The sequence below is a fragment of the Vicugna pacos genome, chromosome X (assembly GCF_048564905.1).
Source record: "Vicugna pacos chromosome X, VicPac4, whole genome shotgun sequence".
NCBI classification, from domain to species: Eukaryota; Metazoa; Chordata; class Mammalia; order Artiodactyla; family Camelidae; genus Vicugna; species Vicugna pacos.
Genome location: NC_133023.1, coordinates 81,111,675 through 81,135,004, shown reverse-complemented (window position 1 = coordinate 81,135,004; position 23,330 = coordinate 81,111,675).

Genomic DNA, 23,330 nt, shown 5'->3' with positions numbered 1-23,330 from the left:
AGTCTCCTGCTCTTCAGTCTTCAGCCGTAATTCCAGATTTCTTGTCATGGTCAACAAGACCATAGGAGATCTGACCCTTCCCAGCCTCTCTGGCTTTTTTTCCCTCTGCTGTCTCTCTCTTGCACTCTATGTTCAAGCATAAGTAAAAGGACTTACTGCTTTTTTTCCCCAGGCCTAATGCTCTTCCATGCTTCTCTGCTTTTGTTCACATAACTGTCTTCCTGAGCACCCCTCCAATCACCCCCATGCACAGGATCTCTCGCTCAATTCATGAACCCTTACTCAGCTTCCAACAATCATCTCATGTCAATTCCTCTATCACAATAATAATTATTATTCTAATTATAATAGAAACTCCTCCCTTCCCCTGGGAGTTCCCTTAATGAAGAGAATTGTTTCTCTAGTTCTTGGGATTTTAAGCCTGGCCTCCACTTCCTTAGGAGCCCTAAGTAATTCTCTGAGGCTTGGACTCAAGTGATCTTTCCTGGAACTAAGAAGTGTCATTTGAGAAAATGGTGCATGAACACGTGCACTCTGATTGCAGGATTATACAAAGGTATAAATGTCCTCTTTTCTCTTTGAAAAGGAGTACATTTCAGGTAAGCATCTCAGATAGTAAATGAAAGTGTATTCTTCTCATTTTTACCACATTCCCAGGTATTACCTAATTCCCTTTCTTTTCCGTGGCCCCACCTTTGTTCACCCCAGCTACACAATGCCCAAGAACTACATAATAATAACAAGAATAGCTACTATTAGATGAGCACTATATGATACATACTATTATAAGTATTTTATTTGCATTATCCCATTTTATTCCCACAATGACAATTATTCTTTTACAAATAAGGAAACCGAGGCACAGATGAATCCCTGTTAATCTTTAAATTTGACTCTGACAGATGATCAGGGTAATCTTAATAGTGGAATTTGGTAGTTTAAACATGAATGTTAGGCTACCAAGCAGAGATTTCAGAGATGGTCTTGCACAGTCCTTCAATGCCCCCCCGCAAACCACGGGAGGCTTGCAATTCCCTGACCCCAGCATACAACAGCTCTGGGCAGGTGGTATATCTGCACCAATGGAGAAAAGGAGAGGAGGCAAATGGATGAGGCTTTCTCCCTGGTTCTCCACTGCCCTTTCCCTGTGCTCCATGCTGGACAAAACTACATGAAATAACCACTATGCCTGCTGCCCCCTCCACCCCATCCCCAGACACCTCCAACTTTTCTTTTGAGCGACAAAAATGTTTACATGAACTCTAGATCTGTGAAGTAAGACTATATACGGTTACCAGAGAAATTCAACTCTTCCAGTTTGCAGAAGGAATAGATATTTTTACTATGGAAAGCCAAGTATGAATTATTTCTACTTTTTATATCACTAAATTAGATTTACCAAAAAAAGTCTTAGAAACATCCCTTTTTTCCTGATCTTTTGAGATCTGTATCAAAATGAGAGGACAATATGAAGAAAGCAAATTCTATTTTGAATTTTCTTCTTTTTTTTCCCCCACAGAGATCTGAGAGTGGGAAACTGGCGGCCTCACATATTAACAAGAGAAAAATTGAAGTTTGACAAGCTGAATTAACCACATGAGGTGACTGAAGCAAGAAAGGACTGAGGTAAGAAGAAAAATGTAGCACTTACTTAATTTTGTTAATTCCTAGATAAACTAGATCAACAATGATGACTGACATAAAATAACAGAAATTCATATGCTATCACTAAAAATAATCACTTTCCCTGCAAAAACTAAGTGCCTACAGCCAAGTTAACTAGCCTTCTAGACACTCACTCTCACTTGCACAAACATACTTGCAAAGGGTTAACATCCTCAGAAAGAAAATTCTTTCTTTTTGAAATTCCTTCGTCTGGGAAGAGAGAATTCTTTTTAAAATTAGAAATAATTGATGTGTATTTCTTATTAAGAATCAATACTTTCTCATTGTTGAAATTTTTAATTATATAGATAAAAATTAGCCAAAGACAAAACCACTGTTAGTAGCATGGGGTAAGATTATGGATATAAATATAGACACAGATATATGTATATACTGTGTGAGTATTACGTATATATGGATATAGTACATATATATATATATATATACTCCTTATTTTTTATCTATTTATTTGTATCCATATTTCTTTCTCTTTTCATCTCTTATCTAATGGATATATCTTTCATTATCCTGTGGTACATTCTTTTAATATTTAAAATATTTTAATCCCAAACTCCCAATTGGTTTACTAGAAAATATTATTTCTTCCCTTGTTGGGTCTTTCTTTCCTATGATTAGTCCCAAATCTTCAGAGCTTAAAACATTCCAAAAGATTACACCTGGTTACTGTTGCCCAGTGAGGAAAAATATTGGGAAACCTGATAAGACTTCCTGCCCACTTTTCTGCAGATGTTGTTACATTTTATATCACTTAGTGCACATGAGAATAGATGGTTCAATAGTCTGGTACAGACTTCTGTACACTGTAAGGAGTTTCTAAGTGATCTATGCATAAGCCATCTGCTAGGGTGTAAGAGAAAAGAAAAAGGAAGCCTTTTCTTCCAGTATTACACTCACCTCTATATGACGCATGCCACAGTGTACAAGGTCTCAAACACATCTTTGTTTTGGCATCTCCATGGAGTCAGGAGGGATCAGCAGAAATCCAGCAGGAGGAACATGCCATACCAGTGTAGAGGAGCAAAACTTGCCACCACAAAATGTCTCTTCGGCATGCAGATTGTTTTGAGCTGAAAACAATCAAGACCCAAAAGACTCAGGAAGAAACTTTGACCTTTCCCCTAGCTGCCTAAAGAATGTAGACAGAGGACCTGTTCCAGAATGGGAGCTATTGCCATAGATACTATAGTATGAACTAGGTGTGTAGACAGGGAGGAATCTAGCAAAATCTGTTTGTTAAAATTCCTCTCTGGGTCTCATTGTCTCTGCCTGGCCCACAAACATTTGTTTACCAAACACTTGCTTTATTATCTCCATGTAAACTGCCTTCCTCCCCCTTGAAGTCCCAAACACCTACTCCCAACATCCTCTTTTGGCTTTAGCTGAAGATGGTATTTAAGGTGGGGGCTTCGGCCATTTTGGTGAGTTACTCAGTTTTCCTGGGTCTCTCCCATATATACATGTTGCTAAACTTTTGCTTGATTTTTTTCCTGTTAATCTACTCATGTCAATTTAATTCTTAGACCAGCCAGAAGAACCCAGAGGGGTAGAGAAAATTTTCTTCCTCCATGACACCAGGAACCAGTCCTCTCCTTCCTAAAATGAAGCTCTCATATGCAGTTGGAGTCACAGTTCAAACTTCTTCTCAATAAAAATGAGTATCACTTGTTGGCAGGAGGGGTGGGTAGTAGAGCTGGTGGTGGGACAGAAAGGAAGGGGGCAGGGCACAGCTATGCAAGGAATGACACAGCAATTAACACCAAGATGGCAGAAAAGTCAACTCCCAGCAGGCCTTGAGGCTCAAGATGGCAGGAGATTTGACTTCCAGTAGACCTTGAGCTTCATTATACACTTATTGTAATATATTAGCATACAAAATGGCACACTCACAGGTGCCATGACAGTTCTGAGGCTAGCCATAAAAGGTCAAAACTGGGCAGTGGCCCAATTCCTGGGAACCCCCGCCCCTTCCCCAAAGTAGTTGGAATAATCCTCCCATTTGTTAGCATGTGAAGTTACCGAGCCCATAAAAACTAGTAACCCCCACACCTCGTGGCCGCTCTCCCTTCTGAGTGAGATGGACCCCACTGTGTCTATGGAGTTTGTAACTACTTTTACTTTAAACTAAGCACCCAACCCCACTCTCGTGGCCTTTCTCTTGCCTTCTGAGACAGCCTACATTCTGTCTATGGAGTAAGTTATCTCTCTGAATAAATCTACTTTTACTCAACTATGGCTCACTCTTGAATTCTATCCTGTGCTAAGCCAAGGATCCTCAGTTGGTGGGGTGTGTCCCAGGGACTCAACGGAGACCTAGGACATGGCCATCCTCTCAACCCTCCATTTTCCTGTATCAGTGTTGCTTCTTCATTGATGACATTAGTAAGTGACATCTCAATGCATAAGATATACTATAACTTTGAACTTCTTAGAAAAAGGGTCTAGTGCTTGATTCCCTTCCTCTCAGAAGGCCCCTTTGCCAATTGCTTCTTCCCAAAAAACCGCAAGGTCAATGTACCAATATGTATGGGATACAGTTGGCACAGCTCCACTTGCCTGAAAACTTGGAACCACCAGACCATTGCCAAAACCCAAAATTTCCAGTTACAGCTTTTTCTCTGAATAATGGATCCTACTTATTTTACATTCATTACCACTGAAGTGATCATTCCCATTACAACAGCAAAGTCTATTTCACTGTTTCTTGATGTCTTAACAACTTGAAATATTTGTGGATAATAATTTGAAATGGTCTTACTGGATATGCTAAATCTACTGTTACGTATTGAACTGTGTCTCCTCAAAATATATATGTTGAAGCCCTAACCCTGAAAGTGATTATATTTGGAGCTAGAGTTTTCAGGAAGTAATTAAGGTTAAATGAAGTCATAAGGATGGAATTCTAATCCCACAGGACTGGTGACTTTATAAGAAGAGGAAGATCTAATGTTGCTGGACAAAGTGGGGAAAGAAACCTATGAGCTCAGTGATTTGAATTCCCAGTTCAAGCGCTGTACAAATCACCTGAAAGCTTCTAGGTGTGCCCTGAAGGAAATCCTTACCTCCTGTAGTCTCAGGGCTGAGATTGCTGAAAATCAAATGCAGAACCTCTTCGTGCAATTGGCTAAATTACAATGCAAATTGAATTCGCAGTCTCACAGGTTGTGTGTGGTTAACAGGAGGGCATTGATTGGGAAAGAATGAGATTCTATAAATTGCAATGGGAATGTGTAAGACCGTGATGAAACTGAGGACATTGAGCTCCTACATTCTGATAAGTCTTCTTTGCCAGAGGAAGAAGTGTGACCACCCTCAGTGGCAGCAGCCCCTTTACCCTCACTTGAAGGGATTAACCTTGCATTGCCTGGGGGAACTCTAATGGCCTCTCCTTGTGAAACTGCCATGCAAAAGAATTCTGAGTCTCCTCACAACCCACCCATCACCCATCTTTGCTTCTAGTTCTGTAACTAGATTCACGTTCCAGCAGGGCCCTAATGGTGAGACACAAACTCTGACCCATGTACCTTTGTGAAAATTCCAGAAACCAGTTAAGAATCTGTAGTACCCTAGGCAAATGCAAAGTTAAAGCAGTTGCACTGGAGCAGTTAAGAGCCACTTCATATTACCACAATCACTCCTCCCCTTAGGAGACGTAGCTCAGCCTGGTTTCTGGCTTCTCCCTCAGGGGAGGGGAAAAGGATGGGAACAGTGGAATGTGCACTCATTGTTCTGGCTTTTTGGAGAGCTACGTGAGAGATTAGTTTCTTTCTTACCTGATTTGGAGCACTAACAGAACTCACATGGTTTGGATGCCTTGAAGATACTGAAAGTAAAGAAGAGTAGAGGCAGCTTGCTGTAGCATTAAAGGGACTGCAGAGCCACCGACAGAGGCTGGTGTGGCTTGGTGCAACCAAGAGAAGGTACCCAACTTGTGACTTCTCCCACAGGAGAGAGTGAAAAGAATGGAGTGTGCAACTGGTATTCCAGCTTTTCAGAGAGCTGCCAGAGGGACTGGTACCTGCCTTGCCTTTTGGGGGGGGGGGGCACTGATGGGGAGCTGGCATAACTTGCATGCATGGGGACCACTAAGAATAAAGGAGAGGGGGATCGCTTGTAGCACCAGAGATTCTGCAGAACCAAAGGTACCAGAGAGCATGAGCTCCTGAAAAAGAAACCAGCAAAATTCTCTAATTGGGAAATTACATGTATAATCCCAGATAAGTTACATCCCACCAAAAAAGATTTCAGAGGTCCCTATCTAGCCAGGCTGATTGGTGAAAGTCTTCCCTAGTTTGAAGTCAGTACAAAAAGACTAGTACAAGTGGCTGTTATTTCAAATACATGAAACTCAATTATAAATTACAAGGCATGTTAAGAAACAGGGAAACATGGCCCAAGCAATGGAACAGAATAAATCTCTTGAAACCAACCCCAAAGAAATGGAGATCTGTATATTACCTTAAAAAAATTCAAAATAGTTCTTAAAGAAGCTCAAGGATCTACAAGAGAACACAGATAAACAAGTAAATGAATGAGGAAACAATGCATGATCAAAATGATAATATCAACAAGGAGACTGATGTTATTAAAAAAACAGAAATTCTACAGCTGAGTAATATAAAAAATGAATTTAAAAATTCACCAGAAGTGTTCAACAGCAGGCTTAATCAAGGAGAAGAATCAGTAATTTTGAACAGAAGATATTTCAAATTATCAGAGGAGTAAAAAGAAAAACAATGAATGAAAGTGAAGAAAGCCTAAGGGACGTATGAACACCATGAGCGGACTGATACATGCATTATGGAAGTTCCAGAATGAGAAGGGGGAGATAAAGGGACAGAGAGCCTATTTAAAGGAATGATGCCTGAATACTTCCCAAATCTGAGGAAGGAAATGGACATCTAAATTCAAGAAACCCAGAAGACTCTACATAGGGTGAGGCCAAACGGACCACACCAAGACCCATTATACTCAAGCTATCAGAATAAACTTAATTAAGGAGGTGAAATATCTGTATACAGAAAACTACAAAACACTGCTGAAAGAAATTAAAGGCATAAATAAATGGAAATATACCCCATGCTCATGGGTTGGAAGTCTTAATGTTTTTTAAATGTTCATACTACACAAAGATCCAATGCAACCCCTATCAAAATCCCAATGGCATTCTTTATAGAAATACTAAAAAATCATCCTAAAGTTCATATGGAATCTCAAAGGACCTTGAATAGTCAAAACAATCTTTAGGAAGAAGAACAAAGCTGAGGCTTCACACTTCTTTGTTTCAAATTATATTACAAAACTACATAATCAAAACAGTATGATACTGTCATGAAGACAGACATATAAGCCAACAGAACAGAATAGAAAGCCCAGAAATAAACTCTCATGTTTATGGTCAACTAATCTTTGACCTAGGTGTGAAGAACTCTCAATGGAGTAAGGATAGTATCTTTGGGAATGATATAGTGAAAACTGGATATCCACATGCAGAAGAATGAAATTACATCATACACCAAATACAAAAATTAACTCAAATGGATTAAAGACCTAAACATAAGACCTGAAACTATAAAACTCCTGAATATAAATCTAGAAAAACCTAGAAAAATATTGACATTGGAATGGGCATGATTCCTGGATATGATACCAAAAGCTTAAGTACCAAAAGCAAAAATAGACAAATGGGACTACATCAAACTTAAAAACTTCTGTGCAGCAAAGGAAATAATCAACAGAATTAAAAGGCTATCTACAAAATGAGAAAAAATATTTGCAAATTGTATATTGGATAAAGGGTTAATAACCAGAAATATATAAAAACTCCTTCAACTCGTTAACAACAAAAATATATATAACTCTATTTTAAAAGACTGGATAAAGAAGTTGTGGCATATACAGTGGAATACTACTCAGCCATTAAAAATGCCATTTGCAGTAACATGGAAGGACCTGAAGATCATCATACTAAGTGAAGCCAGAAAGAGAAAGAAAAATTCCATATGATATCACTTATATGTGGACTCTTAAAAAAAAGACACAAATGAACCTATTTAAAAAACAGAGATAAGACTCACAGACATAGAAAACACTTATGGTTACCAGGGGAAAAAGGGGGTGGGAAGGGATAAATTAGGAGTTCTGGATTTGCAGATACAAACTACTATATATAAAGTAGATAAGCAAAAGGGTCCTATGGTATAGCACAGAGAACTATATTCAATACCTTGTAATGGCCAGTAATGAAAAAGAATATGAAAAGGAATATATATATATACATATATATATATATGAATCACTATTCTCTACACCAGAAATTAACACATTGTAAAATGACTATATTTCAACCAAAATAAATACATAAAAAATAAAATTAAAAAGGAAGCAAAGGACTTGACTAGACATTTTCCAAAGACGTTATACAAATGGCCAATAAACATATGAAAAGATGCTCAAATTCATCAGAAAAACATGAATCAAAACCACAATGACTTAATACCTGTCATGCATTAGAATGTACACTATCCAAAAAAAGAAGAAAAAACAAAAAAAAAGAAGGGAGAAAGGAGAGAAAGAAAAGAACAAGTGTGTGAGAGAATGTGAAGAAATTTGGAACCCTGTGTACTGTTGATGGGATTGTAAAATTGTGCAGCTGCTATAGAAAAAGAGTACGGAGTTTCATAAAAAATTAAAAATAGAACTACTATGTTATTCAGCAATTCTACTTTTGGGTATATATCCAAAATAATTTTTTAAAGGATCTCAAAGAGATATTTAGACACCCATGTTCATTGCAGCAATGTTCATAATAGCAAAGATGTGGAAACAACATAAATGTTAATCAATGAATAAATGAATACAGAAAATGTGATATAGAGATACAATAAAATATTATTGTATTTGTATTGTATTGTATTTCATTAAATAAGAAGGAAATCCTGTCATATGCTACAATATGGATGAACCTTGAGGATATTATGCTAAGTGAAATAAGCCAATGACAAAAACTTACTGTGTGACCACTTAGGTGAAGTATCTAAAGTATTCAAACTTATAGAAACAGAAGTATAATAGTGTTTGCCAGAGCTGGGGGAAGGGAGAAATGAGGAGAGGTTAATCAATGGGTACAGAATTTCAATTATGCAAGATAATGAAGTTCTATAGATCTGTTGTACACTAATGTGCATATATTTAACAATACTGTAATGTACATTTAAATTTGTTAAGAGGATAAATTTACGTGTTTTTTTAAATTAACAATTTAAACTTTAGAGCAGTTTTAGGTTCACAGCAAAACTGAGTGGAATATACAGAGTTCCCATATATCCCTTGATCCCACAAACCACAAATTCCCCCACTATGGACATCCCAAATGACATTTATTACATGTAATACACTTGGTAATAATTGGTGCTACATTTATTACAACTGATGAACCTATTTTGACACAGCATTATCCAAAGTACATAGGTTCACACTTTGTAGTGTACATTCTATGGATTCTGTTAAATATATGGTTACCTGTATCCACTATTGCAGTATTATATACAGTAGTTTCACTGCTCCAAAAATCCTCTGTGCTATGCCTATTCACCTATTCCTCTCCACTCACTCCTGGAAATCACTGATCTGTTTAATGTCTCCATAGTTTTGCCTCTTTCAGAATGTCATATAGTTGGAATCATATAATATGTAGACTTTTCAAATTGGTTTTTTTCACTTAGTAATAGGCATTTAGATTTTCTCCATGTCTTTTCATGGCTTGATAACTCATTCCTTTTTAGTACTGAGTAATATCCCATTGTCTGGATTCACCTACTAAAGGACATTGTGGTTGCTTCCAAGTTTTGTAAATTTTGAAGAAAGCTGCTATAAATATTCGTGAGCATGTTTTTGTCAGACATAAGTATTTAATTTATTTGGTTAAGTATCAAGGAGCACAATATGCTAGATCATGTTTATTTTTCTAAGAAACTGTCAGACCTTTTTATAAAGTGACTATACCATTTTACATTCCCACCAGCAATGTTTCTGTTGCTTCACATCCTCACCAAAATTTGGTCTCATCATAGTGTTGGATTTTCACCATTTACATAGGTATGCAGTTGTAACTTGTTTAATTTGAAATTCCCTAATGATACACAATTTTGTACATCCTTTCGTATACTTACTCTGCATCTGTATATCTTTTTTTGCATCTGTTTATCTGTTTGGACATTTTGTCTATTTTTAAATTGGGTTGTTTGTTTCTTTTTGTTTTATAAAGGGAGGTAGTTAGGTTTATTTATTATTATTATTTATTTAATGGAGATACTGGGGATTGAACCCATGACCTCATGCATGCTAATCATGCACTCTTCCATTGAGCTATACCGTCCCACCTGTTTGTTTCTTACTGTTATGTGCTTTTTACCACACACGCACACATAAAACAAATAAAAAAACAAATAAAACAGTACCTGGAACATAGCAAATATTCAAAAAAAAAACCCAAAAAACGATGCAACCAACTTTTAGGACCTGCAGCTGAGAGACCAGCCCCCAAATAATCTAACTTTGAAAACCAATGTGGCTTGCATCTGGAGGCCAACAAGTTTGTAGCAGTCTGGGAGACAGCTCTTAAAGGGCCCACCCACTCAAATGCACCTGCCCCAGGGCCCAGCTTAAGGCAGCCAATCACTCCCAGACTCAGAGTGAAGGAGGTCCACCACTTTTATTAAAGCATAAGCCTGAGGAGCAGGAATCTAGTTTAACAAACACATCTAGGAGCCTTCTGGAATACTCTCCAGGACAGAGACTGGTGGACACCATCTTGGCACTATCCCTTTGCCATCCTCCAGAACATCAGTATCTTCTGGAAGGGAGCATTTACACATATCTGGTGCTCCAATCTTTGTGGCTGATGCCCAGAAGATGCCTCTTGACTGCCTGGCTCCAGAGGACAAGGGAGCTTGCATTCCTGGTCCAATGGGACTGTAATAATCACTGTCACCTAGAAAGGCACTCATCTCCCTGTCTGGCAGCTCAATTTTCCACCTGATATCAGGGAACACTTCTACAATGCCTGGTCAGTGGGGCTTACACACGTGGGTCTCACAGGACTATGACTAACAGAGAAAGAGTTTTTAAACACCTACCACACCCAGGGCACACCAAGAGGCAACAGACCCAGGAGCTAGGTCTTTCTGTGAAGGAAGCCTATTAGCTAATCATCATGGCTGCAGCCTGAAGTGCGGGCTTCCAATTAAACAGGTATCTAGAGGATAAGTGTAATCCTTCCAGAGACCTTGGAGGGTGGGTCCAATCTTTACACTCTCCCTCTGATGTGCTCTAGAGCACCAGTGTCTCCTGCAAGGGAGCTTTACATATGTCTGGTGCCCTGGTTTTTGCAGCTGCCACCCAGGAGACTCCCCTTGATCACCTGGCTCTTGTGGTCATAGAGACTTTCATTCCTGGGTCCCACAGAAGTGTGGAAGTCAGAGAGATGATTTTTTAGCGGTCTGCCACCCTCAGGGCACTGTACAGACAGCTGACTGAGGCACACCCCCCAGGCTTGCTGTAAAGGAGGCCTCTTTGCTTGTCCAGGAGGTTTAGCCTGAATGGCAGGCTTCAGGTTTGGAGCTGCTCTTAAGAAACCCAGACTGTATACACAACCTTGGTGTTCTCCTGCTGCTTTGTTTCAACTCACCAGTATCTCCCAGAAGGAGCTTATACCTTTGTTTGGAGCTTCAGTTTTTGTGACTGCCACTCAGAGGAAACCACCTAATCTTCTGGACAGTGAATATTATGTTTGCAGTCCCACAGGACACTATATATTTGCATACTATTAGAAGCTTCTTCCTGAGGGTCTGGGTTCCAAACAATCTGAACCTTGGTGTTGACATAATGTTCACTTTAACAAAATCTAGAAAAAATACTAGAGCTCATCAATCAATTCGGTAAAGCTGCAATTCTATACTGAAAAGAAAATAGCAGAAAAGGAAATTAAGGAAACAATCTCATTTACCATCACAAGAAAAAGAATAAAATACTTAGGAATAAACGTACCTAAGTAGGTAAAAAACCTGTACTCAGAAAACTATGTGTATATGTCCATGTATGACTGAAAAATTGTGCTGAACACTGGAATTTGACACAACATTGTGAAATGATTATAAATCAATTTAAAAAAAGGAGATTAAAAAATTAATTAATTAATTAATTTTAAAAAAAGAAAACTATAAGGCACTGATAAAAAGAAATTGAAGACGACACAGATGGAAAGATATACTATGTCCTTGGATTGGAAGAATCAACATTGTTAAGATGGCCATACACAGATTCAATGCAAACAACCCTATCAAATTGGCATTTTTCACAGAACTGGAACAAAAAATGTTAAAATTTGTATGGAATCACAAAAGACTCCAAATAGCCAAAACAATCTTGAGAAAGAAGAACAGAGCTAGAGGAATTATATTCCCTAACTTCAGACTATACTACAAAGGTACAGTCATCAAAACAGTATGGTACTCGCACAAAAACAGACACATAGATCAACAGAACAGGATAGAAAGTCCAGAAATAAACCCACACATTTATGGTCAATTAATCTATGAAAAATAAGATAAGAGTATACAATGGAGAAAAGACAGTCTCTTCAATAAGTGGTACTGGGAAAACTGGACAGCTACATGTAAAAGAATAAAATTAGAACGTTCTCTAACATTATATACAAAAATAAACTCAAAATGGATTTAGAACATTCTCTAACACCATATACAAAAATAAACTCAAAATGGATTAACGACCTAAGTGTCATTAGGATACTCTAAAATTCCTAGAGGAAATCATAGGCAGGACACTCTGTGACATAAACCACAGCAATATTTTTTGGACTCCATATCCTAGAGTAATGAAAACAAAAGCAAAAATAAACAAGTGGGATCTTTTGCACAGCAAAGGAAACCATAAACAAAATGAAAAGACAACCTATGGAATGGGAGAAAATGTCTGCAAACAATACGACCAACAAGGGATTAATTTCCAAAATATATAAACAGTTCATACAGCTCAGTATTTTAAAAAACCAAGCAATCCAATCAAAAAATAGACAGAGGTCCTAAATATACATTTCTCTAACAAAGACGTACAGATGGTCAACAGACACATGAAAAATTACTCAACATTGCTAATTATTAGAGAAGTGTAAATCAAAACTAAAATGAGATATCACCTCACACAGGTCAGAACGGCCATCATTAAAATGTCTGCAAATAATAAGGACTGGAGAGGGTGAGGAGAAAAGAGAATGCTCATACACTGTTGATGGGAATGTAATTTGGTGCAGTAATTATGAAGGACAGTATGGAGGTTCCTTAAAAATCTAAACATAGAGTCACCATATATCTAGCAATCCCACTCCTGGGCCTATATCCAAAAAAGATAAAAACTGTAATTCGAAAAGATACATGCACCCCAACATTCACAGCAGCACTATTTACAATAGCCAAGATATGGAAGCAAACTAAATGTTCATAGACAGATGTTAGGATAAAGAAGATGTGGTGCATGCGTGCATGTGTGTGTACATGTGTATGTATAATGGAATATATATAATGTGTATATACATATACATGTATAATAGAATATTACTCAACTATTAAAAAGAATGAAAGAATGCCATTTGCAGCAACATGAATGGACCTAGAGATTATCATACTAAGTAAGTCAGACAGAGAAAGACAAATATCATGTATCATTTATACATGGAATCTAAAAAAAATGATACAAATGAACTTATTTTACAAACCAGAAATAGACTCACAGACATAGAAAACAAACTTATAATTACCAAAGGGGAAAGGAGGGGAGGGAAAAGTTAGGAATTTGGGATTAACAGATACACACTACCATAAATGAAACAGATAAACAACAAGGACCTACTGTATAGCAGAGGGAAATCTATTCAGTATATTATAATAACCTATAATGGAAACGAATCTGAAAAAGAACATATATGTGTATAAATGAATCACTTTGCTGAACATCTGAAACACTGTAAATCAATTATACTTCAATACAAAAAGAAAAAGAAAATTATATATATATAATGGAATATTGTTCAGCCATAAACAAGAATGAAATCTTGCCATTTGCAACAATATGGATGGACCTTGAGGATGTTATGCTAAGTGAAAAAAGTCAGACAGAGATACACAAATACTGTATGTTCTCTCTTAAATGCAGAATCTGAAAAAAAAAATACAAGCTCATAGATACAGACAACAAATTGTGAATTGCCAGAGGTGAGAGGGTGGCTGTGGGAAGAAATTAAATTTTTAAAATAAATAGATAGATACATAGATAAACAAACAAATAAACACATTGTAGAAGAACATGTATCAGCATGGGAAAATGTTCACAATATACTACTTAAAGAAAAAATCTTGCTACAAAATAGTATGCACAAAATAAACCATTTTACTAAAGAAAATATACTCAGAAAAGAAAGGCTAAAACATACATTAAAATGTTGAGAGCCTGAGGACAGTAGGACTCTATGCAATTTTTTTCTTTCACTTCTGAATTTTCTAAGGTTCTGCACTGAACATTTCTTATTTTTACAGTTTTTAAAAAAGCCTTTTTAATGAAAACAGTAATTTTGCAAGTCACATCTTATACTATCTTCACATCTATTATTAGTAAACGTAATGGAACATCTTTCACCATAGGAGATTCTCAATAAAAAAAAAAAAGAAGGGATACCGTCATTCCTTTTTCCTCTGGGAAATCAGATTAAAATACAACCATGTTAATCTACTAGCTAAGTGTAAATGTATTCTTCAACATGCATATGTTAAGATGATTGGTCAACTTGCATCACTGAATGTGAATTTGGGGGACTCTGAAAGATTCTAAAAAAGGAGTAATATATCAGAGATTTTACTTGTGAATCAGAAGGCTATTTATTAAAACAATTTCAAGAAGGAATAAATAATTCTGTAATTATATAATTGAATGTTAATTATAGAAGAGAAGCAATAATCCCAGATTAATGCCATGTCTAAAAAAATTACTGCTTTACGGTTTTCACATTAGAAACCCCAAAGCATCAAAAATGGAGGTCTCTTTCATGAATATCTCTTTATTAATAAAAAATAATAGGTAATATTTATTAACAGCTTACAACAAGGCAGGTACTGAGCTTAACTGCTCTACATAAAGTATTTCTTGTAATTTTCACAGCAGTTCTGTGAGGTATTTATAATATACATGTTCCCTCAAGTTATCAAAGTCTAGGATTAAAATAGAGTAGTACTAATAGTTTTAACTATATTTCGTTGATACATCACTACTCATTTTTGCAGGATTTCCAGTCCTGAAAATGTCATCTTAATATTTGTCATTATTTCTAATAATAAAACTTCGTTATGGGTCAGGTATTATTTTAAGTACTTTATATTCATTATATTCAGTCATTCTCACTATTACTTTAGGAGCATTTATCCCATTGACATTTAATTATTGATAGGTATGCACTTACTGCCCTTTTATTATTGATTTTCTGGTTGTTTTTGCAGTTATTCTCTGTTCAGTTTTTCTTTTTTTGTCTTCTCCTTGTGGTTTGGTGATTTTCTTTAGTAGTATGCTGTGTTCCTTTCTTTTTAGTTTTTGTCTATCTACTGTAGGTTTTTGATTTGTGGTTACCATGGGTTCCATCTATGTTGACCCATAATTACACCTACTTGATTTAAACTGATAGTCATATAAGTTCAAACAATTCTAACAGATCTATATTTTTTACTCCTCTTCCCCATATTTTGTGGTCTCAATGTCATCTTCATGCTTATTCCTTTACTGTTTAATTTAGTTATAGTTGTTCTTATAATTTTTTGTCTTTTAATCTAGGTACTGGCTTATTTAAGTGATCTTCAATCCTTACTATATATTTGCCTTTCCTATTGGGATTTTCTCTTTCCTATAGATTTTCACTTCTTTTCCATTTAGAGAAGACCCTTCAACATTTCTTTTAAGGTAGGTTTAGTATTGTTGAATTCTTCTAGTTTTTGCTTATCTAAGAAGTTCTTCATCTCTCCTTCAATTCTAAATGGTAATCTTGCTGAGTAGAGTAACCTAGGTTTCAAGTTTTTCATTTTCAGCAATTTGAATGTATTTTGCCATTCCCTTCTGGCCTGCAAAATTTCTGCAGAGAAGTCAGCTGATATCCTTAAGGGGATTCCCTTGTATGTGACTCTCTGTTTTTCTCTTGCTGCCTATAGAATCCTCTCTTTATCTTCAACCTTTGCAATTTTAATTATAATATGTCTTGGTGTGGGTCTGTTTGGGTTCATCTTGCTTGGGGCCCTCTGTGCTTTCCTGTACCTTGATACATGTTTCCTTCCTTAGGTTTGGGAAGTTTGATGGGCCAGCCACCATCAGAGGTCCAGGCTGCTTCTGATGTGCTGCCTGAATACATGCCAGCGACGACTGCCCTTGCCCCACCCAGATGCCGCCCTAGGTCTGAATCATTTCTGTGTCCCATAGCTGAGCTGTCTTCCTGGTTGTGGCAGCCCTAGGTCCAGTGCACATCTGCAACGTGGAGTAAGTGAGGCTGAAGTGTTCGCTCAGCTCACGCTGGGACATACACGGGGTGGTCGCAGGAAACCTGGCAACCACTGGAGCAGTCTTCAATCCACCCTCTTCACCCTGCTTCAGGGGAAAGCCAGCATGCTTCTCACAGGCAGAGCCCACACTTCCCACAGCCCTCCTGTTCCCCTGTGGCCCTCCCACCAGACAAGGGGGCTTATCTTCCCTGTGCAGGACCCCAGGGCTTGGGTGACCAATAAGTGGCTCCAATTGCTCACTCTCTAGGGGAACCTCTGCCTATGTAATCTCCCTTTTCCTCTGAGTCCCCTCCCAGGGACACAGATCCCAATCTGATGTCTTCTCTTTCCTTTCTACCCAATTCCATGTGTATCTTTCTTACAGCCTTGCTTGCACAGGAGTTCTTCTGCCAGTTTCTAGCTAGTTTTCAGTGAGGATTGTTCTACATATACATGTATTTTTGATGTGTTCATGGGAAGAAGTGAGTTCCATGCCTTCCTCCTCCTCCATCTTGATCAATTTTCTTAGTAATAAAGTATTTTTAACTAAGATAAGTACATTTTTTAGACATTATGCTATTGCATGCTTAACAGACTACAGTATAGTGTAAACATAACTTTTATGTGCACTTGGAAACCAAAAAAATTCATGTGACTCACTTTGTTGCAATAATCGTTTCATTGTGGTGTGGGATTCAACTTGCTGTATCTCTAAGGTATGAGGCACAGTGTTAGAATCTGTTTGGCATTGCAAAAGATCAGTAAAACAGAGTCCCTTTCCTCTAGGGCTCATAACCTGAGATATTTTCAAAACTAAACTACAAAGCATTTGTGATATATATATATATATATATATGCTAGTTTGGGGTTAGGAGAGAGAGGAATCAATTCCTCCTATGAGATCTCAAGAAGGATTATAGTGAATGTCTTACCTAATACAGATTTTGAAAATGGGTAAGACTTCAACAGGTAGAAATGAAGTGGAAGAAAATGCTACAGTCATGTCATGTAGTATTAGAGTGGAAGAGTACAGGGTTTACTTGGGGAAGTGAAATTGGTAAAAGTTTTGGAGAAATCAAGAAGAATGACAGAGGTTATACAGGTCACAAGCTAGTAGGATAGGAATTGTGTCTTTTGTTTATCACTGTATACCCAACATGGTGCCTGGTAAAAATTAGTACCCAATAAATAAAGGACAGGAAATATGAATTTAAATGTAGACAAATGCCTTAATTTTCAATACTGGAGAAAAGCTGGGTCTCAGAATAGTTGTAACAGATTGATTTTCAAACACTTGGGAAGAAAAACAATGTTCATGAAGAACTAGCATGGATTTATCAGTAACAAATCCTATTAGATTCTCCTCACTTCTTTTTCCCCCAACTTTTTTATTCTGAAAAGCTGAAAAGTTATAGAAAAGTTGAAAGAATAATTCAATGAACACATTTATGCTTCACTTAGATTCTCTAAATGTTAACATTTTGCCACATTTGCTTTCACTCTTTCTATGTATGTGTATGTGTGCATGTGTGTATTCTTTTTTATTATTTAATTTTTTTCCTGAACATTTGAAAGTAAGTTTAAGATATCATTTCCTTTTAAAATAAGGTTACTAAACTGGTATTAGCAAACATAATGTACCTGGGCTTTCCAAAGGATTTGAAAAAAAATTTTTATAGCTTCATGAATGAAATGGGAAAATACGAGTTAAATGATTTGACTAGGTGAGCTCACAGTTAAATTAACATCTTGAAGATTGTTGATTAATGGATCAATTTCACCCTGGAGGAAGGTCACTAGCACTGGACTATAGGGCTCTGTACTTACCGCAGTTGAAGAAAATATTTTGTCCCTGGATAGTATCTAATTCAACTCTTTCCAGATGTAGTTTATATAAATCACAGTTGGCGTTTTTTTCTAATATATTCTTGCCACCCCAACAGATTCTTATTTAGTAGGACTGGGGAAGGGCTCCAGGCATTTGTGGCAGACATTTGTGACTGAGAATCATTGATTTAGAGTAACTCTCTTCATCTGGTTGAATCTCAAGGTATCCCTACCTCTTTGCAAGCAGTTAAGATTTAAAAACCTTCCAACATTTATAACACAAAGAATTGGCTAAACAATTGCCTCCACCTGAATGAAATAGATTTGCTAGTTTCAGGTCATCTCTCAACTTGCAGCAAGAGTTTCAATTAAGACTCAAAAAACTTACAGTTGTACCTGCTAGACAAGGTAGAGGCCTTTTAAAATATCTTCCATTGGCTAAGATTCTTCTCCTGGAATGTGACTAAATTGGGCCTTATAACATAAAAATTCTAATGTGTAAGTGCTTCCTCTGAGTTTTAGTATAAGATGTTTGAAAGAGACCTATATTTTATAAAGTGAATCCCTATATTTTGAAGGCTTTTATGCATTTTACTTTCTACATATAAGATGAAAATATGTTAGTAGAGGGCCAGACACTAAGCTTAGTGTCTGAAGGACACTATGAGGAATATCATGGACTCATATAGTGAGAAACTTTCCTTCTGTGTCATGATTTATCTCCTTAAAAAGATAAATATAATTTGGGGTTTTCATCTTCTCCTAAGGACCATGCTATCTTTAAAGATCTGACTACAGTTTGAAAACCCTTTAATCTGTATGAACTCTTTGTAAATTATAAGATAATAATCAGATGACTTCAATGGTGTAGTGGGTGGGAGGTTATCAAGACCTTGCACATGGACTCTCTGTGGGCTGGGAGGCTGATTTTCCCATTAATCTGTCATCTAGAGTAAGCTGTATAAATCAGAATGAGACAAGAAAAAAAACTTCTGAATTTACTTTTAAAGAACAGTTCATGGAGTAAATTTGGAACAAATAGCACACTTATCTGTATGCATCAGGTCAGTATTATTGGATTACAGCTTGCCTTTCCCTGCCAGGGTAAAGAAAAGTAGACCACAATAGGAATAAATTGTGCAAACAAAACAAGATCTTAAATGTATTATGCTATTGAAAAAGGGAAGTTATGTTAACAAGAATATGTAAAAGGTAGTTTTAATTCACAGGCAACTTTCCAATATTGTTTATAAAAAACTAAGAAAACTATCACCCCAGTTTCTGAAGACTATAATAATAACCAACATCTTACCAAATGCTTAATATTTGCCAAGTGTACTTATAATTACATTAGAGCTGGCATTTTTAACCTTGGCTGCAAATTAGAATCATCTGGGGAGCTATAAAAATTCCAGGTAACCAGGCCTCAGGAGAAACCAATTAAATTAGAATATTTGAGGGTGGTGTTAGTCCAAGTATTAGTAGTTTTTTAAGCTCACCAGCTGATTGCAAATGCAGCTGAGGTTCAGAACTGTTGCTTCTGATGCATCAACTATTTAATCCTCATAACCACACTTTGATGGGGGTAACTTTTTATTATTATCATCATCACCATCTCTAAATTACAGCTGAGAAAACTATGACAGAGAGATATGAAGTTAATTTCCCAAGGCCATCAGCTCATAAGGGACAGAACTGGGATTTGAATCCAGTCAGTGTGATAATTATGCTATTATTAGGCTCTTGCCACTCAAATTAAAAACTTCAGATTAACAAAATTTTTGTCAATGTCCAAAGTACCAATCATAACTGTTGCCCTAGAAGCCTTTAAATAATTTTATTTTGTTTGGTTGAAAGTGAAATGTAAAGAAAATGGTGTCTACTGTGAAAATTAATTCCTCTTTGTCAATATTATAATACAACTAAATTATCTGATTTCTAATGTATATCTATTGTCATCCAGCAATGTCAGACCCTCATTCTTTAATACAGTCTCAAACTGAGTCTTACTTACAGCATTCCTATTTCTAAAGCACCCCAAAAAGTTACATTTATAGAAGATTAAAGCAAAACCCATTCTTCTAAATATTCTATGTTGTAGCCTTCAATTAAGTGAATCCATGAAAGCTTACTGTTTGTCCTATGTTATTTTAGTCCTTTGAAGAATTATCTTCCCTTTAGTTTTTAGATTTCATATTTATGTACTAATATACTATTTAATGTCTTTTCATTGCAAGATGCTTCAAAAATTTTGAGGCACGGTTATAAATAAATAATCAGACATGTTTATATCAATGACTTGGGTGAAGGCATACAAGGATTATTATGAATCACATGAATTTAGAAGTTATATCTAAAATAGTTTGACAAAATGTGAACTAAAAACAATATTGAAAGATTTGAGTAATGTAGTGAAGCAAAGAGTATACTTAGCATCCTGCACTCAGTTGTAAAAAATATAAGACACAAGTTTAACACTTTGAGTCAATTCACCCTATATATCTGCACGGAACTGGTCGTTAGGAAGTTCCTTCTTGTATTGAACACAGCATCTTTGTAACGTTTATCCGTTGGTCTTAGCTTTTCCTACTCAGGTACACAACAAAACACCAATGACAGCAAGATGTAAAATCACACGACATGGTATCAAATATTTGAATACATCCATCATCTCTGGGAAAAAATAGACTGCAGTAATTAAAAACCTGAGTTCAGGCTACAGATATACTAGGTTCAGGTCTGAGTAGGATGACCAACCATCCCAGTGTGCCCAGGCATAAGAGCTTTCCTGGGATATAATACTTTTGGTACTAAACTTGGGAAAGTCTCAGACAAACTGAGACGAATTGGTCATGCTAAATCCTAGACCCACTATTTTTTAGCTGTATGATTTTGGGTAAGTTATTACACCTCTCATTTTCTTCATTAGTGAAATAGAACTAATAATTTTCTCTGCTTCACAAGGCAATTGATGTGAGGATTAAAGGAGTTAATGCATATAGAGCACAGAGCTCAATAAGTGGTGGTAGCAGTAGTGGTCGTAGTAGTAGAAGGCAGTTTCACAGGATGGGGAGATGTTCATGTGACTAAGTTCTAAAGATGTTAGTTATCTACAAAATTAATATACAAGAACACTGACAAGGCTACTGAAAAATAAAAAGCCAATATCCAGGAGTGGGATTCCTGGGTCATATGATAAGTCTATTCCTAGTCTTTTGAAGAATCTCCATACTGTCTTCCACAGTGGCTGCACCAAACTTCATTCCCATCAGCAGTGTGAGAGGGTTCCCTTTTCTCCACAGCCTCTCCAGCATTTGTCATTTGTGGACTTTTGAATGATGGCCATTCTGACTGGTGTGAGGTGATACCTCATGGTAGTTTTGATTTGCATTTCTCTGATAATTAGTGATATTGAGCATTTTTTCATGTGCCTATTAATCATTTGTATGTCTTCCTTGGAGAATTGCTTGTTTAGGTCTTCTGCCCATTTTTGGATTGGGTTGTCCTGGGCATATATCCAGAAGGAACCCTACTTCAGGATGACACCTGCACCCCAATGTTCATAGCAGCACTATTTACAATAGCCAAGACATGGAAACAGCCTAAATGTCCATCAACAGATGACTGGATAAAGAAGATGTGGTATATTTATACAATGGAATACTATTCAGCCATAAAAACCAACAACATAACACCATTTGCAGCAACATGGATGTTCCTGGAGAATGTCATTCTAAGTGAAGTAAGCCAGAAAGAGAAAGAAAGATATCATATGAGATTGCTCATATGTGGAATTTAAAAAAAAAACAGAACATAAATACAAAACAGAAACAGACTCATAGACATAGAATAAAAACTTGTGGTTGCCAAGGGGGAGACGGGTGGGAAGGGACAGACTGGGAGTTCAAAATTTGTAGATTCTAACAGGCATATGCATAATAGGTAAACAAGATTATACTGTATAGCACAGGGAAATATATACAAGATCTTGTGGTAGCTCACAGTGAAAACAAAATGTGACAATGAATATATATATATGTTCATGAATAACTGAAAAATTGTGCTCTACACTGGAATTTGACACAACATTGTAAAAATGACTATAACTCAAAAAAAAGTTAAAAAAAACCCATTGCAATACTAGGCTTCATTAATAGAGCTACAGTATTCAGAATGAAGGACTTGATTATCCTGTTCTACTATTTTGATCAGCCAACATCAAGAATAATGTGATTAACTCTAATGTCCAGCAGAGGAGTTATAACTAGAATGGCAACTGGTTTTGAAATCATATCATCTGAGGTAAAAAGAAACTGAGATATTAGCTTGGAGAAGATAAGATGTGGAGGAAAAATGAAAGAAATTTTCAACTTTGTGAAAGTACTTCCATTATAATGAGGAGGGAGTTACAGGCAGAGTCAGATAATTTTTTGAAATGATCTGAAAAAAAGCAGCAGAGAGATGCTGAAACAGAGAAGTTAAGACTCAGGAGACAGAAGAACCACAAAGTTGTTAGATATTCTCTACTGCCACATTTACCTGGGAACAACTGTCAACTCTGAGTACAAGTAGAGGGCTGAAAATCCATTGCAAATCCTGGTGCATAGCCCAGAAGAGGGCCACTGCAGGGGGGCACAGAAATCAGTACTGCTTTTGGCAGACACTTGGAGAGGGGAGCTCAAGCATGTAGCCAAATTTCTCCTCAAAGTATGTGCTGCATATTGGGGATATATGGGATAGAAGGCTAAAATCACAAGTTGAATGCTCTGAAAATCAGAGCAGTTTCTCCAGTAGTCACATAAGACAAAGATTAGAGCTCCGTGAATAAAAAAAGCTAGGCTATGCAATCACCACCCAGAAGATATTTGGTATTTCTGTCTTAGTATCAGATAAGCAGATTGGGAAAATTTGATAATACAAAACTGATCAAACAAAAGTAAAATATCAAAGTTGTAAATATGTAAGCACTTATATAGTGAAGAATTAACTTTATCCAGAGTTCTGATCATTGCCCTTGGCTACTAGGAGGTAATCTCTAGGTCCCTGGAATGTTCTTCCTGATGGGAGTGACTTTGTTTGTCTGTGGGCTTTGGCCACTAGACAGTCTAACAGTGTAATTTATGACGGGGTTTATGAGCCAAACCATATCAGTTCTCACCTGCGGAGGAACTGGAGACTAAAGATGCAGGGCCTGGAGAATAAAGATCAGCCATGCAGGAAGTATGTGATCAAGCC